Source organism: Amblyomma mixtum, chromosome 3 (genome assembly GCF_055824585.1).
Source record: "Amblyomma mixtum isolate Tamu chromosome 3, ASM5582458v1, whole genome shotgun sequence".
Classification (NCBI taxonomy): Eukaryota; Metazoa; Arthropoda; class Arachnida; order Ixodida; family Ixodidae; genus Amblyomma; species Amblyomma mixtum.
Genome location: NC_143014.1, coordinates 402345336 through 402364290, shown reverse-complemented (window position 1 = coordinate 402364290; position 18955 = coordinate 402345336). Strand labels below are relative to the sequence as shown.

The 18955-nt window shown below is 45.6% G+C and overlaps 1 protein-coding gene across 2 annotated transcripts in view; it reads left to right on the top strand.

Moving 5' to 3' along the window:
* The window catches only part of LOC149357394 (uncharacterized), a 38959-nt gene extending 26077 nt beyond the window's left edge, over positions 1-12882 (top strand). Inside the window, exons 8-11 of one of the 2 annotated variants that reach the window (XR_016291814.1) lie at positions 22-2577; positions 7397-7458; positions 7949-7997; positions 11472-12882. The gene's annotated coding sequence lies outside the window, so the exon portion shown is untranslated. Of the gene's footprint in view, positions 1-21; positions 2578-7396; positions 7459-7948; positions 7998-10718 lie in introns of both variants that reach the window. The other variant, XR_016291813.1, reaches the window with a different exon arrangement.
* Positions 12883-18955: the final 6073 nt, after the last annotated feature.

The following is an 18955-nucleotide window of genomic DNA, read 5'->3' as shown; positions in this document are numbered from 1 at the left end:
TTTTTTTCTATTTGGTACCAGCAAGGAGGAACTCCAACCGAAGCCGGAACTGAACTGAAAACCAGAAGCAAAGCCGTATCTCAACCAGAACGGAAATGAAGATAATTTTTTCTGCCAACTTGTAACTGAACTAGAACTGGAACCAGATGCAGTCCTTGTCTGATACCGCAAGCTCCATTGTTTTTCCTTGCAAAGGCAGAAATCCTGTTTGTTGAGCCGCATGCATGGTCAGTTAGGGAAAGGACGCAACATGCACGCAGCTTTGTGTATACAGTGCTTCTTTGGTGTTGTAGATATGTGCAGTAGTCGTTTGTGTGCGGTTGTCATTAGGAGAGTGCCTAGACATGCGCGTGTGTTCGGTGAAAAGATGTTCATCTTTATTTTTTTCTAAATATCAAACAGTCCTCAGAGCTCTCTCATGTGCTTTCTCACTATCGCTGCACTTTCTAATTGTCCTTGCATCCTTATTCATGTCCATTGGTTCCTGTCTGCCGCAGCTCGGTTGCTCATGTTAGGTAGCAATCGCCACTGCTCGCAATGCCTTTTGCATCAATTTTGTATTTTATAGTGTACTAACAGTAGTCAAATCTGGATATATTGAACCTCAGGGCAATTGTGTATTAGTTCGGTACACTGATGGTTCATAATATAAAAATGGCAGTAGATATCTTAGCTGCAACCTAGAAGTAAAAATACATAGCACCCACACTTGTTCGCTTGTATGGCGTTGCGATTATCTGCACACAGTGAAAGCACTGAAGGAAACAAGCAAAGGCAGTGGCCAGCTTAATTTTGTCTTCACTCTACATGCCTTAACACTCCCCTGGAATTCCTGGATATCCAGTTGTTAAAGCTGGTATAAAATAATCACCAGCTAAACGTGCAACCCTTCTTGCTTGTAGCCTTTCCCACCTTGGTTTTGCTGGTATTTCTAGCCACCGTTTTACCGTTTCGCGTTGGGGAAGGTACGTAATGGGTCAGTTTATAGATTACCTGTGCCATGGCCACTGCTATGTGCATTCTCCATGCCTTTTATTACCAGCTCAATCTTTTCGCCCTCTACAATATTGAAGTTAGTGTCTATTAAAATGGGGAAACGTACATGTGGGTAAGAGTGGGGTTTCCGAATGAAGCAGGACCAAGCTTTCATAGCATTACTGGCACAATGGAAGTCCATGGCTTGCTCGAGCAGGAACAATTTAATGGTAGATAACTCTCCTTTGTCTTGCTTTCAGTAAGGAGGCGAGAACTTAACAATGGCAGCAGGCACCACTCCCCTCCCCTCCCAGAAAAAAAAATAAACTGAGGAGCTCTTCTATTCTACCTGCATAAGGATGGTTTGTGCATTGGGGAAGGTAGGTAATGGGTCAGCTTATAGATTACCTGTGCCATGGCCACTGCAATGTGCATTCTCCATGCCTTTTATTACCACCTCAATGCTTTCACCCTTTGCAATATTGAAGTTAATGCCTGATGGTATGCAATAAATAGAAAAGTAGGAAGTTACTACACTTGAGTGGATCTGCAGCGAAGGCTACACAGGAACGGAAAGGAGGTGGGCTTTTCTCCCTCTGTTCCCATGTCTTGGTGGGTTGATTCATTTGCCAGTTTAGGAGGGTGAAGGGGAGATAGACGGTTGCCATGTTCCTCGCTCCTTGTGCACTTTTGAAGGCACCTGACATCTATCTGAAGGTAACATAAATTAAGGGACCCTCACATATTTCTGTCAACAAAGGATCAGTATTGTCTGTGGACGTAGCTGATTGGCCGATTTTAGTTTGAAAAGAAGTGCGATGGTGAACGAGCTTTGTGAATAAAAGTGAAACTTGGAGGGCTGGCTGAAGCAGGCCACAGATCTGCGGCCTACTTGCAGCCAGCTGCCCGTGTGTTTGAGCTAGGCCACTGGTCTGGAGGCTGGCAGTTAGTGCTTGTATGAAAAACCCAAATCGAAGAAAATAATATGAATTCGCTTATGTTGTTTGGGAACGACGTGTATTTCGCGTATATTTTTTTACAGCGTAATAGCAACCATTCTGATCTCCCAGGGCACCTCCATTGATTTTACCTGCAGAAAAAGTGACGTGTGACAACTGGGCACATTTTCTGGTTATGCACCACTTTGTTCAGTGAAGCTGTCACACAGTTATTACTGCCATCTGGACAAGAAATCCCCGTAGCGTGGTAGCAGTAACCTTCTTAGGCTGCTTCAGCTGCTTCTGCTGTCAGGTTTTTGTCTCATGCCTGGGGGCTCCAAGAGGCGCTTGAAATAACTTCTTCCAAAAGTGCTGTCTTTCACGTACTCGAAATCCAGCTGCGGAGTATATGGTCCGAAGGAATAGATTTTCTGCAGTGTATGTGTGGCCTGGTGTGTATGCTGCAGCTGAGATCTGGATGCGACTCGTGGTGCAGGAAGGACACGTGGTGGCGGCCAGTACAGAGGGCGGCTTGATGGTCATCTCACGTTTTCTAATCTGAAGAGTTGTCGCCACGTCCCGAAAATGGAGCATTTTGTCTGGCTTGCTGTCGTCACATAGAGGCAGCTCGTCTTTCTGCCAAGTGTGCTGGAAGGCCTTCCAGGTGAGATCACGTGATTATCCCCACCTCAGTAGCAAGGCAAAGCAGCAGCATTCCGATGTCCGTGGTGTCCACTCTTACTCTGTTTACACGTTTTTCTCACTGGAAACAAAATGCAAGTTCACCGGTCCGTTTCTTGGATTTCTGAGTATTGAAATATGACGAGGAAGCTGAAGGGCTCTGTTAGGGGCACGTGGTGTGGACGCTGATGCAGTGGCTTCTCAAACTAAATCTGAACGCATACGTTTCTGCAGAAAGATGCACTTCAGGATCTATTTCCTTCGCGTTTCCTTCATAGCCAGAGAATGCGCGACACAAGTCGCACCATGATTGACATGAATGCTTAATGTTTCACCTGAAGAAACTCAATTGCCATAGCATGATGGACAGTGTGATTGGGCAAGACTGTGCGCTTGCGTCCTAAAGCGTTAGGGGTTATGTACACCTAGTGGTGGTTAGGAGAGTTAGGATAAAGGCACTACGCTTCACCTGCCATCCACAGCGGAGCAACTTACTTTGGCAGAACTCCACGCTGGCTACTTTTAAGGTTCTTCTAATTAATGCTGAACCTTATGAATCTTAGGAGTGCATTACTTCGTTGTTAGCACTTCAAATGCACATTGCGCGTACCATTGTAAAGAAAATTGCCCTGTGTAACGCGACAGGCTTTGGAATAGTCTGGTCATTCCATATGCACGATGACCTTTTGTTTTGATGACATTTCACAGTGCCTCATAAACGACGGCATACAGGGGTGTGAGGCGCAGTAACGAAAGAATGGAACTTGTAGTGCGCAAACTTCCACAGGATACAGTGCTTTCAGCAGATGTTTTTGTCACGAGGGACTGCAGGCCAGTATATAACCATAGGCTTTTTAATTATAGTTTGTTTCTTTTAGGCGGTATTAGTATCTGCCAAAGCTGACGCCCTGCATTTGCTGTTTTGCAGTGCACGAAAGCTTTGCCCCCTTTGTTTTTCCTGCAAAATCACCCTCTTGCAGTTGCGCCCATCTGTTTGATGCTTTATAGCCGCAAGTGGAAAAGGAAAGAAGAATCGCAGTTGAACTCTGCATTTTCTATTCCGCAAGGGAACTATGATATTTTAGCAAAATTCCAAAAATGTTCTTGGATTAACGGCCTTGTTTATCACATCAATTCTTCTGGATTCGTGCTAGGCCACATGTATCTCGTAGGATTAAACATGATCTGTTACCATGCCAGGATCTCAGCAACACCTTAGCTTCAGTAAATCGTCCCGGAGCAATCAGTTTAAAGCTTGCAGCATTGGCTTCTACAGTGGAGCCAGCAATCTGCATGATGCCACTCACTGACACTCCATTTTCCCACCTGTGGTGGATTGTTTGAAATTGCTGAAATGCGTGGGAGATATCTTACATAGCATTTTCAGGGAAGAGAGCAATGGCAATCGTGGAATAATAGTTTTGTATTTTTCCTTTCTGGAAATTTAGTGGGTGAACAGGTAGCTGAAAATGTGCTTCATAACCAGCCGTTCGTTAAGCAAGATGTAAGATTGGGACCCTTAAAGAGGTGTACCCCTGATGGTGGTATAGATTAAATGTGTGTTGAATGTGCCCTTTCTGATCTTCTGCCGATGATGGAGAGGAAATCACTCCTCTCTGCTGCATTGTTTGCTGGTGCTTTCTGATTTTTTCAATGCAGCTATAGTACGGGTAGTGTCCATGGTTGATTGCCACCTTGAACAGTTTATCAAGAACGCCATTGGTCGTAAAATTTCATTGGTCTTTATGAAGTAAAAATTACTTGAGATTTAGTGTCGCATTGTTTAATTTGCATATGCGTAGTCATGCATACTATGTTTATTCTAGGCTGTGTGCAAAGGCGGCATTGAAGCTACGTTCTTGCAGTAGTACTACATTCTTAAACGTTTTTCCTTCGAGAATGCAGTGCTCAGTACATTCGTTGCCTTAGGTACGGCCGCCACGGTTGTCACTGGATAGGGCGCTTGGGTGTTGACCCAAATGAAGGGGGTTCAATCCTGGCCACAACAGTCGAATTTCAATGAAGGCGAAATTCTAAAGGCCTGTGTACTGTGCAATGTCAGTGCATGTTAAAGAACCCCAGGTAGTCAAAATTTCCTGAGCCCTTCACTATGGTGTCCTTCATAGCCCGCTTTGCTTTGGCACTCTAAACTGCCACAAACAAAAACCATGGTGGCTATGGTTGGGGTGCTCTGCTTCTGAGTGCATGGAGGTGGCAGGCAATCAAGGCCGCAGTGGCTACATTTCCATAGAGGTGAAACCCAAAGAGGGCCTGCGGTGTGAAATGTCATTGCACGGTAAAGATTCCCAGGTGGTCTAAATTAATCCGGAGCCCTCCGCTAAAACCTTTTTCATTGCCCATGTTAAAACCTATATAATAATAGTGATAGTATTTTTTAAAATATGTACCCCTGTAAGTGGCAGGTGGCAATGACAACACAACTAATTCAAGCAGGTTTTCGAACTAAGGAGGTTGATGAAATGTTCTTTCATGCAAGCTTATTTAGGAACAGTGTTTGCTTTTTCTGCATTCGGTATTTGGAGGACTCCTTCAATTACTCATCACTGCAGCTGTGCCTCCTGGCTGAGGAAGACTTGGGCCAAAAATGGAGTTCATAATGCAGTGACATCGGGCCCAACGTGACGCCTTTGCATTCTTCTGCAAGCGCTCTTTAATGTTTCCAGAATAGTATATTAAAATCTTTCACCTTTCATAATTGTTTCCCAAGAATGTTGGACATGGGTACTGAGATGTTTTCAGTATTACAACAGAATGAAGTCGACCAACAGTTCTATTTTGTCTACCGCCGCCGCGGTGGCTAAGCGGTTATGGTGCTCGGCTGCTAACCCGAAAGACGCGGGTTCGATCCCGGCCGCGGCGGCTAGAATTTCTTTGGAGGAGAAATTCTAGAGGCCCGTGTACTGTGCGTTGTCAGTGCACGTTAAAGAACCCCAGGTGGTCGAAATTTCCGGAGCCCTCCACTACGGCGTCTCTCATAGCCTTAGTTGCTTTGGGACGTTAAACCCCATAAACCAAACCAAACCTATTTTGTCTACCCTTTTTAATGCCATTTAGGCCTGGCTCAGACAACTACCAATCTCGCTTATAAATTTCGACATTACCTGCTGCATGTTGCCTTCAGCATTTGACTGTAGTGGTACACTCACAATCTTATCATACTTTTTGAAGTGCATTGCACTGTTATGCTGAGATTTGTGCGGGCCACTTACAGTGTTAATCATGATTGCAATCGTGTAATGATCACACCTCTGAATTTTGGTGACAAAATTCAATTTGTTTTATTCCCCGCATAATGATGCACTTTGAACTTGCCGCTGCATTTTATGTGCCAAGTCTAGCCAACGATCGTACTACACAGATGGCACATGCAGATGACCATCTTGCTCTGTTAGCCACCATTTTTTTTTATGTTTGTTGAAATTTTGCTGATGCTGAAACGTTGGTGTTGGTTGACCTACAGTCACTCAGGCAGTCTAAACACAGATACCAAACTTGACTGCGGTTATCTCGAATCATGATTCGTTGTCACAAGGCTCGCCACCGTTCTGAGTTGCGCTGCAACGAACACAGTGATAAGCTCTGGGTTACGGGAATGCCAAAAATGAAGCAGTCCTCCTTGAGGACTGCTGACCTGTACCGAGTTGCTGGTAGGAGTAATAATTGCAATACAAGGTAATTTTATGCTCCCAGCCCCGTAGCAGCTGCCGCCATTTCAGTGCAACTGGCCCGATCTGCTTGCACGCCAGTGCCACTGCTAAGGTGTCGCTTAAATCAATCATATATCTTTCTTTTAATATGAAACCATGAGGTTGTCAGTGAGGCAGTGCCATAAGTAGACAATGTAGCATAGTTTTGGTCAATTCAAAGGCGCCGTCCTCTGTGGCTTCGATACGAAACAAGTTAGGCCTAGCGATGACTTTGGAGTAGCACGCCAGAGCGCCATTGACGGTGGCGCTTGCAGCGAGCATTGCGAATGTGTCAGCTGCTTCAACGCTGCAGCAGGGACCACAGATTTTTCAGTTTAAATGTGGTAAAATGATTAGCTTGAGTGCCGTGGGACGTTGCTGCAATGCACTGTTACTGCACCTTCGGACGAGATCGAACTCTGCATAAAAGTGTCATCGCACGATACTATACACACTGCCTATTTTGATTTGTTGCTCTTGAAACATAATTTTGTGCAAAGGAAAGTATGTTCTTGAAGCGGGCCACCTCGTGCACTTCTCGCTCTGACACCTACGTGCACTTTCTGTCTATAGATGCCGCCACCTTCTCGGTTAATGACCTAAACCGAGGTTGCCAAGCACGGTTCGCGATAACCGCAGTTTGATTGCTGTGTGGATAGTAGTAACCACAGGTAGCAAAAACTGTGGTTAAGCGCACCCGTGTGACAAGGGTCTGACTTGCAACTTGTTGGCATTTTCGGTGCTCAAAAATTTTTGGACAAAATTTACCCCATGGAACGATTGCACCTCTGCGAAAGGCTTTGCTTTCGTTGAAAATTATACTTTCAGAGAAGCCTACCACGTATCAGTGTAGCCTAACTTAGCATTTCCTTCGGCATCTCTTTAAAGGTGCGCTGCGATGCTTTCCTGGTTACCGATTAATATCATTAGATATTATCACGCGTTCCAGAGACAAGTGCGAAAAGAATTATTGAGATCTGGGCTTGCAAACGAAGGTTTTTCCGGTTTGAAAATTTAAAATAAGATGAGACGAAAGCGTGTTTCACATACCCAATGCCACAAATTTAAGGGTCTTGTGTTCTAAATTTTTTGCAGATGTCGTCTGAAACACTTGCATCGCGTACAGGGGGGGCCGAAGAGGCACAGCGCCCACTGGTGTGAGTGTCTACGAGTGATCTTAGATGTGAAGTTGCACCGCAATTATTTAAGGTCACTGCCAGTTCTAACGATGAAAACAGCCAAAAATGTCAAGGAGAGGCTATGCCCTTCATTTGTTAAAACTTTGGAAGGATATCCGTGCCTGACTTATTCAGCAATGTCTTTTTAACTCTCCAGTCTCAAAGAAATTGCTTTTTTCGGCTTGAGTATGCATAGAAGTTATTTTCAGCTGGCCTCTCAGTGTAATTTTGAATTTGCTACTTCACAATTTCAAATGCGGCCCTTCTCGAGGACGTAATGGCTCTTTACTGTTTCACTCTTGATGAAGTCAGTAGCCGAGCAGACTTACTTGAGTTCATTGTAGGGTAGATTCTTTTTCTAGATTTCTTGTATTCTAAACACTTTTAAGGCTTTTCTGCAAATCCTCAGATGGCGAGATACATTGAAAGCTGCGCATAAATGTGCACTTCTGGGTTTATTTCTTTTCAGTTCCCCTGAAATTGAAAATTTGTCGCCTTACTTTTCCTGAACTTGAGGGGTGAGTATCCATCAAATCAATTATTTTTTTTTTCAGAAGCATGCGGATGATGTTTATTTAAAGGACTGCAATGCAGATGCCTCCAGAAGGCATTTCTATTGGATTAAAATGGGCAGCTACAGCTCATGGACTTTATTAGTGCTCTTCAGTACTCCTTAGCCGAAGTGCATAAAGGCTAGTGCTCCCTAGATATATACCAGGTGTTCCAGGGAAGGCTATCAAATTTTCAAAAATAGTTTATGATGGTTTAATGTCCCAAAGCGATTCAGGCTATGAGGGATGCCGCAGTGAAGGGCTCAGAAATTTCTCCCACCTGGGGTTCTTTGACGTGCACTGACATAGACTCAGGGCAAGGAATATTGTAGGTTGCTTAATTACATAGCGATATCAGTGGGCCTTATAGCTGAATTTCACTGCTTCTAATCTCCCGTCATTTCGTGTGGCTTGCTGCATGGTCTTTTGATGGCGCTTTCACGCGCAGAAATGGAAGATGAAGAAGACCACGTTTTCAATCCACATCCTTGGAGACTGGTAGCTTAGCCCGCATGAACGCTGATAGTGCTGCAGGCGACGACATTGCAAGCCCAGCTCGAGAGCCTGAAAGTTTGAACGGGCAGGGTGTTAAGATTTGTGCCAAATGATTGTTCGCCTAAGGAAAGTGTATGAAGCGACGCGCTTTAAACCTTACGAAACGGTCCTATACGGTCATGACTCAGAGGCTGACGGATATCCGGCTTGTTGCAGGCTCCGGGCTCTTTGAGAGCTGGAGGCAGATATTTCACTTGGTTGCGGGTTCTGGCCTGGCTCTGAAACTTGTAGTTTGGGTGCTAGACTCTTTAATAGTCGGAGGCTGACGAGGATCCCGCTTGGTGTGGACTCGGTCTGCTTAAGAGTTCGAAGTTGTAGATTTTACTGGGAGTACCTGCTGACCACTTTGCAATATAGCTGAAGATAAACGGGCATAGTGGAAGAAAACGTTGTCCTGTCCGCCTGTCGCAGCGTGTCGCCGGATCAGCAAACAAACGGAAACATCAATGAAGAACAGCAACATTGTTGTATCATCTCCCCTGACTCCTTGTTACGGCGAATTTTTCTCAAACAAGAGCTGCTTGCGCTAACGTGACACAAGCTTTGTAGCCACAGCACACATAACTCCCATTTAGGAGACAAAAAAACGGGAAGTGTTGCATAACGAGTGGCAGTACCACTATGGCGCAAACAAGATTACAACACGAGACATTCCATCCACGCCGCGATGGGCCAAACTTGCGACAGCCATCCAGTCATCAACTTCCATGCTAAGCACGTCAGTCCGGGCAGACATGGCAATGTTTATTATCACGACATTTCAATAACTGCCGCGCGCGTGTTAGCACATATTTCCTCATCAATGCGCACTTCGCTCTATGTCGCACAGTCCGCTGGCTGGGTTATTCCCGATTCTTTTCCTTCCAAAAGCGCACGAAAAAAAAACATGTACTTGTGCACACTGTTCTGCTTGAACGTTTAGAATGGCAGCTGGATCGCTGATGAAGTTGCAACCTGAAACCACAGTGCTCGAAACCTACAGCCTGAATGCGGAATGCGCGCTCTGCAGAGATGTGTGCTTCGCTGCTTTCAGAGCTGAACGCTGCCTTCATTCTTACGCATGAAGCCCAAATAAGAGAAGCCCCAAAAGAAAACAACAGAACACAACAAAATAAGAGGACGCTTGTTTACACAAAGTGAGGACGATCACATATGCAGCGTTAATCGCATCACTTAATCTTGTTAGACGCCCATTGCTCGTAATTTAAGTATTAATGCGGAAACATTATATGACTCAGCTGTAACGAAGCCCTGCTCACTAAGAAATACAGGCATTTTCATTTTTGAATCGTTGAGATGGATGAAATGATTGTCCTTATTGCGGCATGAACTCAGACTTTGGTGACCGCCATTTTGTAGTGCATTGAGCACGCCGATAGGCGGCACGCTAACATGATGTTCTTATCACTACTGTCTAAGGCTTGCGCTACTGAAGCCATGAGCTTTACCGCAAACTGGCACCCTTCACATCATGTAGGTGAGCCATAATTATCATTAATGATAATCTACAGAGCCTCTCCAGTGTGCCATAACTAAATTATTTCTGAGCATCCATGCACTTAAAAACAGCACGCGTATTCCAAAGTTGGACGGCTTCCGATAAGCTTCAGCGTACTGTAAGTTCTTCCTGTCACTTCCAGACAGAGAAATGCGGTTGATGCTTCCGCTAGTTTGCTTTCTGTTCAGTTTTGTCACTGAATACCTTAGGAGCTAACCTACACTTAAGCCCAAGGCGTCTGTCACGATCTAAACCTACAGATGCTGTATAAGTAGGCTTGGTCATAAATAACGTCTATGAAATAATTAATTATTCCCGTGAGGAAGTCCGGGCGAGAAGAATTCCGTTCTTAAGCGGAGTTAATTGGGCACGAACTACATTATCACGCGAGCGACTCCTCCCCCACCTTCGGTAGTGATGGGGTCACGCGTGTACCTCTCCACGGGGCGAGGCGTCCTCAGGGTCGTTCGCGAGGCTGATGGGCCACGAAGAGGCAAGTGCAAACACTGCGCATCTGCGGCAGGGCTTGGGTGGGCGTACTTAAAGCGGCGCTTCTGTGTCGACGCCTGCGGCCGCGCCGTTTTTCTTTGGTGTCATTGTTTGCTTCCTCTTTCGCTGTGCATGGACTCTGGCAGGCGCTTCGGCACTTTGGATATCGGCGGTTCAGAGCGAAGCCGAAGCAACAGCGTCGTTCGCAGTGGGAGTACCAGAAATGAGGCCTGCAGGAAAAAGAAAGAATGTTTATGAGGGTGAGCCCAAGGCAAGGTGCACAGTGATGGCACCGCTGCATTCAACGTCAGTTGCCGAGAGCTGTTAAGGACGCTCATGGAAAAGGAGTAACGAGAGCGCCGTGATTGTCATCCGCGTTGTATATAACCGAGGTCGTGTGAATGTTAGGCTGCTATTCCACATTAGAATGTTGCGACACGCCTGTCTAGATTCCGATAAAATTTGCGGCCAGTTCGATACTGATGCCTTGTCCGAGCTTAGATGCTAGACGCTGACGCGCAGATTTGCAATTAAGTATTGCTATGCCTGCTGAAGCTGGAAACCACTATTGGGCGGACATCTTCGAGTGGTCTTGGCATGCTCCACTAATGGGACTCGGGAGCAAGAGCTATCCTATGTGCTGGAAAGAGAATTTCCCGTGTACAAGGTTCAATCATTCAATCAATCAATCAGTGAGTTACTCAATCCATAAATAGCATTTTTAATATTGATTTTATCAGCTCACAATTTTTACACAGCACATGCATACACATGTAGCACATGCACAGCCAGTCCAGTGTAGCATCGATGCGAGGAAGAGGGTAGATGTCCTTTGTTATGTTGCTCAGGTGTCGGTAATCACCGCAGAATCACAGTGCGCCGCCTTTCTTCCTCACTAGAACAACCGGTGCCGCCCGGGGCTCTTTCATGGCTGAATGACGTCGTCGCAAAGCATATCCGGGCAACACACGGTAGGGGCTCTGGAGGAGAGGTCTGGCGTGCTGGTCGGTTACAAGACGATGCTTGGCAAACTGCATTTGTCGAGCCTTCGGCAATGACGAGAAGCACTCACTGTAGCTTCAAAGCAGACAGCGGACCTGGTATTGCTTGTTCTGGGGCAGGACATGGTTTATGTCTAAGACGTGCTTGTGATCTTCCTTAGGTAAATTGTCTGGACGGGAAAGGGTGAAGGCGTCGAGAATGTCGGATAGTTCGTCGATGAAAGGAATCCTTGTTCCTTTGTTAACGTGCCGGAATTCTTCGCTGAAGTTCGTCTGCATCACTTCAGTTTGGCCATTGCGGATGTGTAGTATGCCTTTTGCGAAGCCGATTCCGCACTCTAGAACCAATTCCGTGTTCCCCTCATTGAGAGCTTTCATGTTCTTGGCATCTGTGGCACCTACGGTGACCATGACGCTTGACCGGCTTGGGATGCTCCCTTGTTCACCCAGACACTCAGGCCAACATGCTTCTTTGTGCTTGTCATCGAAGGCAAAGCTTCGTTTCTTGAATGTGTGATGAGCTTGGAACGCTGGTTGATGATCACCTGATGCTCATTAAGGAAATCTGTTCCCAGTATCACATCGCGAGACCATGCTGTAGTACTACGAAGGTCACAGGAAAGGTGTGTCCCTTGATGGCCACTCGCGCATTGCATCACCCTGTTCACGTAATACGATGGCCTTCTGTGTGCGTCGGGTCACGGCTTTGTCGGGTATGTGGATGGTGGGTAGCTCGCGTCGTCAGGGCTTTTCTGGTTGATGTGGTCATTCTGAAGCCCAATCGCGCCTTCATCATTCTCGTGTTTGTGTGCGGCGTCGGCGTGGCAGATCCAACATCTTCATGTTCGGTGGAGGATCTTCGTTGTTTCGCTGGTGAGCAACCTCACCTCCAAAAGTTGCATTCTTTGGTTTCCTCTGCGGAACTGCGGCACGTTCCGCGAACAGCAATGCGAAACGTGGTGTGGACAGTGATGGTGAGCGGGACAGGCAGCTCAATGACCCGTAATCCTCTCTGCGCAGGTCTGGGGCCATTGGCTGCGTTTTGGTCACGGGGCATCAATTAAGTTGCTGTGCAGGCCGATTCTTCTATAGGTGCAGTGACGAAGAATATGCGGCCTCAGCGCATTGGAAGCGTAGCGGACAGTTGTCGGAAGAGTTCTAGGCGTGGCATTTCGTGGCGTTTGAGCGTTGCCTGTAGGCTGGTCAGGCAGAAACAGGCAGACAGCGTTTTGGAACAAGTGGTTCATGGTGGAGAGGACGTATGGGGTGTCATTGGGGGCTCAAGAGTGCGTACTGCAGCGGCGAAGGTCATGGCCTGGGGTTCTGTGGCCATCGGAGTTGGGGTACTAAGTGCCTGCTGCGCTTCTTCTCATTCCACATCCATGAGAGTCACTGCTTGTGGCTGATTCATCAAGATCGCAGCCATATATAAAAAAGTCACCCTATCTACCGCTGACCTACGGCGAAGATTAAATATGTTTGTGATATAGGGAAGTGATGACAGCCAGACTCAATGTATATACCGGGTGTTTCAGGGAAGCCCGCCACTAATTTTTGACAGTATGCTTTCTGATGTATAAAGACAACTTCTGTGGTATAGTGATAGCAGTTTGGGGTACTTCAAAAGAGAGAGAACTAGTTCTATTTGTAGCTGGTGAGTCGTAACATCAATATTATAGTATCTAAATTTTTGATGACACAATTTCTATCTGCATTGTGGCTCAGCAGATTTTCGAGAATTTCACATATTCAAAAATCACGTGCTCATAGGCCCCGCAGGCATGCCCTCTACTGAACTCAAGTCGCAGGTCTTAAACTCTGAGACCCTTGAGCAGGAAGCTCATCCATCAGAAATGATATCGTTAACAATATAGTTGTGACCCATGTGTTTTCAGGGTGTGAAGAAGTTAAAAGAAGCCCTGTTTCTTCGAAATTAAAATGAGTTGTAAGTCAGCACATGTATGTTGCCCCCGGTGTTTTTTGCTGTTCCATCACAAATGAGTAACCAACATGCCCACGCTGCTGTCCTGACAAAAGAGAGGACGGTACAAGCGCTTGGTGTCGTAATGGTTCAAACCTGCCAAGCGCTTGTACTGTGGCAGGTTTGAACCATTACGACACCAAGCGCTTGTACTGCTTGGTGTCGTAATGGTTCAAACCTGGCCGTCGCAGTGGCTCAGTGGTTATGGTCTTGCCCCCTTGGAGTGATGTACAAAAGCAGATGTCGCTATGTGTGCTTTGCCAGAAGGCAATTTTCGAATCTCGCGTGAAGTTTTTGAAATTTTTTGAATCACAGTGCCCACAGTGATCGCGCTTTCGAAATTCTAAAAACTGATTTGCCTATTGCTGATGGCCAGCTACAAAATCTCCATTTGCAATCAAGTGCCTTTCTCTAATCGTTAAAAAATTAACTATTCAAATTAAGTTGACCAGCTTACTAGTTACCAGCATCCATCTGTTTTCTGGCATCCGCCAAAATTGTTAGTACTATATTGCAGAAGCCATTTTACTACCTCAAAGAGGTATTTTTTAGTTATAAGTGGCATGCTTCTCTGAAAAAGTAAGTTCTCACAGGGTGTGGAGCTACACTCTTGGCGACGAACACAGTATTTTGGCTACAGAGTATATCCACGATTCTGGCAGTAGTCCTATGCTTAAGCCGTGAACCACACTTTGGAAAGGCTCGGAATGCCACTGGCACAATCTGGAAGGCTTCCTTTTTATCAGATCCGAATTAGTATGTTGCCATCTACATTGCCTGTGCGAATGGTCTTCACAGGAAGGACCGAGGGTATCTGCTAATCAAGTGTCACATATTCGTTACATTTCGTGTACAGCTGACCATTAAGATGGTGATTACACGTCCGACATACGCACAATATCTTCGCATATAAGTTTGTCGAGGGATTCGGCGGCTGACTTTTTGCCCTGAGATGAAATATATAGTGACAGGGGTTTACCTCGCTGAAATATAATAGCTGGGCAAACTGGCGTTTTTACGTATAGTCACAGTCGTGCAGTAGTAGTGTTGCCTCACGCTTCCGGCTAATATTGCAGAGTATGCACCCGCTCTTTTGATTATCTGCGCAATTGTACACAGCCCACAAAGTGCTGCGGTACAAAGCATCCGCCCACGAGAAACTAAGTCTGAAAGCCGTTCATACCGCACGACGTTCATTCACTGGCTGCCACCTTGGTGGCAATGACTGCTGATGTCAGTGGTGCGAGGCAGTCACGTACCGTTCTTGACTTCAGAAACCGGACACCTTAGTGGGAGTAGTAACCTTGGTACGAACAGATTGTGAGGGAGAGGCCAGAAGGCTCGGGAGGCTGTTTGTGCGATCTATCTGCATAGGCTGTGTTGTTTGTAGAAAATCCAGACTTGAAAATGTCTCGATCAAGTGGGCTCTGTTACGGCTATAAAAGGCTTCTTAAAGGGAATCTAATAAAGTTGCGGTATGCCTGAGATGTTAAATCACACCGCTCTACGAATATATTCCAGCAAGAACTTGGTAATGCGCTACATAGAAGTTGAGTTATCTTTAGTGAAATTGTTATTTTCAGTGTCTTCACGCTTTTCCCTCTCCTCTTGTCACTTTTTGCACGCTGGAAGGTTGCCGCTCTTCTGCCGGCTCGCCAACTTTCGAGCCCAACGAAGGGCCAATCACTGTCTTCATCGAAAAGCTGGGGAAAATGTGAGTCTGTGAGCACTTAGGTAGTCCAGAAATTGCATGGTGTTGCATACTGTGAAGTGTAGAAATGGAGACCTGTGATCTATAAATTACTGATGCCTATCTGTAGGCTCTCCTAGTAGCCTGCAAAGATGTGGCGCTTTTAACTTTTCCTGGTTTGTGAGAGGCCTGGCTCTGGCCTGACCGTGCCCGGCGATGTGTAAAGTTGCGTGTTTAGTTTTGAGCTTGAAATGTGTTAAGTTGTGGTTCCTAGCTTTTAAGCAGAGCGTTTGGCAGAAGCAAAGTAGGCCTTGTTCTGAAACTGGAAATTTTGTCATCTTGGCCTGTTTAAAGAAAGATTTATTAAAGGCTCTGGCAGTGACGCCTATTTTCTCTTTAAAGGTGCACAGTTCCACACGACAGTGTTCAAGCATTGCCCCTGCCAATGTATAAAGGTAAGGATTCTGTTGTTAGGCATTGTTTGCACTTGTGGAAAATTTGGAGCGCTAAGCATGTGAAATTTGGTTGTCGCACGTGATTGTGGGTTCTCTGCTGCATTCAGAAGTGTATTATTCGGCTCAGGTTTTTATGGCAACACACTGTAGGGATTAAGCGTGTTGTGCTCTCCTCTGAATGTGTTTTAGAACTCCTTTAGATTCACGGTGTCAATAGTATCAGATCATGCAAAAATTTTTTGTATATTTCTACGAACTTGTGTGAAATGCTTTTAGGTTGGCTTTTGGCAGTCACTTTGAAGTCATTTGCAAATACGTACCTGGATTACCTTAACTTTAAAGCTCAATGTTCAAAACACTGATTCTGCCTACTCGTATTCTTGTAACTTTTTTGCAGTTTGTTGTAATATTTTGAAAGCTGTGATTTCCAAGCTGTAGAATGTTACTGCGAGTTCAGGATGGCACTGGTCCGTTTCTCGACTATTCTCAATAACGACGCCGCTGCCATTTGCCCACCGGCTTGAGCCTGAGGCAACCGGCCTTCATTGCAATGGCTGACGCTGCGTAAAGTGTTCGTGCTTCCAATGCATCAAAGTGTCCATTGGGCCTGTGCCCAAATTGAACAAATCTAAGAAAGACAGGGGCACAGGTAGAAGACTGGACTGTGCACGGTTGCCACATGCGGAGTCTTTGTCAGCATGGAAAGCACGGCTTCTTTTTAATTAAAAGAGGCACTATTCCAGATTTTGGCGAAAGTCATTCCACTTTATTATCTGTACATAGTCTGCACAAAATACTATCACAAACAGCAGCATCACTAATTCGCTTACAGGTTTCTTCTCCTTCAAGAGAATTCGTACCGGGCTCTCTATGACTTGCTTTGGCATAAAACTACTTTCAGTCAACTATTCGTACTTCTCTCTGCATTCTATCTTCATTGTTTCTGTGTTAATAGAGCTTTAAGTGAGCACAGTGTCAGGACCAGGAAGAGTAACCTGCCGGGACGTGGTAGAGCGGAAGACGTGCTGCTTACACAGGGAGCTCCTAGCGGGGATGACATAGACTTCGGACATCGGTCAGAGAAGGAAGATCAGAAATGCTTCTTACATCATCCTGATGTATGTGTAGTGAAAGTGTCAAATGGTGGTTTTGGCGATGAGAGGGTGTAATTATATTTATAAAATTCTTACATAATAGGTCTCACATACACTGAATTACCCAGTCTGCAAGCATAAGGAATTCACAGTCCTAAATTCACACCCTACTTTGGCTTCATTCTTAGATACTTTCGATGTGTGTGTGTTGCAGGGTAGATCTCCAGCCATGAGATATGAGCTGCTTCAAGAGGATTCTTCGTTGTGTGTGCTAATTTTTGCAGAGCTCGTGTAGAATACCTGCATCGCATCCAGACGAAGGTCAGGCACGTGGGTTCACCCAGGGTGCACAAGGCCTTTCAGAGTGAGTCGATAGTTGTCTTGGATGCATGGAAAGAAACAAGGGAGTTAACGCACTGGGTGTCGAGCCAGGATTTCTGAGTGTAAGGTGTGTGTTCACGCGGTGCAGTTTCAGTCCAGCTTCGGATGCAAAGCAGCATTCTTTTGCAGTTCGTATGTCAAATCGGTGCAGAGATTTTAGAACCAAGCAAACAAAAACTAACTACTACAAGAATTTTTCTATATTATTACCTCAATGCCTTTCTTTGTTCTGTTTTTTTTTGTCGCGTCGGAATGGGAAAAAATTTATATATTCTGTTCTCAATATGCTTGCTTGTCTCACTTTATTTCACAGAGCACGAGAAAAAGTTCATGATAGACTATGTCTGGCTTCCCTCTCCGTTTTTGAGTACTGAAAAATTAGATAAGATTTTTTTATTTTTTGGTTCCTGCAGTGTTTCGTGTAATTAGAGAGCTCGAAAACACTTGGGTTAGTATAACAGGTGCGCGAGGTAACCTGCTGCTTTAAATAAAGATGTGCATTAGGCGCTGGAACAATACCATCGTGCAGCACTCGCAGGGCGGGGTCATTTTGTTTCTTCATGCAATGTTTATGTCGTTGCATATGGGCGGGTATGGGTGATGTAGTGCATCCTGAGTTTTCCTGTAGCATCTATTTCTGTGCAGTTGTAAAGAGTCTTAAAGAGCGAATAACTGACATTTGAGTGGAACGCTAATTTGTCGTACAATTTGCAGCTAAAACGTCATCTGCCACCTAGGCTCATTCCAAATTTCAGTAAAACGGCGTGTTGAGCGAGGTGGTACATACTGCTGGGAAACAGCGCAGGAACAGGGACAAGAGAAAAGAAGACGACGGGACAGGCGCTGCCCGTCCCATCGTCTTCTTTCCTCTTCTAGAGGCCCGTGTGTTGTGCGATGTCAGTGCACGTTAAAGAACCCCAGGTGGTCGAAATTTCCGAAGCCCTTCACTACGGCGTCCCTCATAGCCTGAGTTGCTTCGGGACGTTAAACCCTAATAAACAAACATAAACAAACAACTTCTTTTCTCTTGTCCCTGTTCCTGCGCTCTTTCCCAGCAGCCCATTCCAAATGTTCTATTAATTTCTCTCTGAACAGCCTGGTTTTTGAACTGGCGAGGAAGGGCACCCAAATTCACCGGAGTTCACACCCGCTCGCAATTCTGCGGTTAAAGATGATTCTGAAGCAAAACTGGGAATTCCGTTTACCTCTGCTGATTTTTTAACACCTGGCAGACAAAGCTAATAAGGTACATTGTATGTTTAATTGAATGCGGCCATGTTTTGCTTTGCGCTTTCCTTACTTAAGTTGACGTGCGTGATTTTATGAGATCTAGGTAGCTATTTCAATGATGTTTCTTTCTTTTTTGTTGAAGAGACTTGGAAAAGATGCATGCTGCAGATTGGGCCACGTATGTCGATATGTTAGGTAGCGATAAGGATGCATTTCACACCCTGTGCTCGAAAGACCCCAGAAGCGAAGGCAAAAGTCCACTGAGTGGTTTACCCAACTAGTCCGACTGTGCACAGGAAAGAAAGGACGTTTTTGAATACACATCTCCTAATTATGATTTTAGATGCAGTTCACGCATTCGGTGATGAGAGCATGGCCCCAGTTTCTGCCCTGTGATATTTCCGGCAGCTTGCTAAAGCATTTGGCATACAACCGTGGCGTTACATCATGACATGGTTGCGTGACAAGGACAGTAGCCGAAGGCACTTAGGGAGGTGCAGAGCAGATGAAAGAGGCTCCAGAAGCAAACTGGCAAGCAAAAAAGTGGAGAT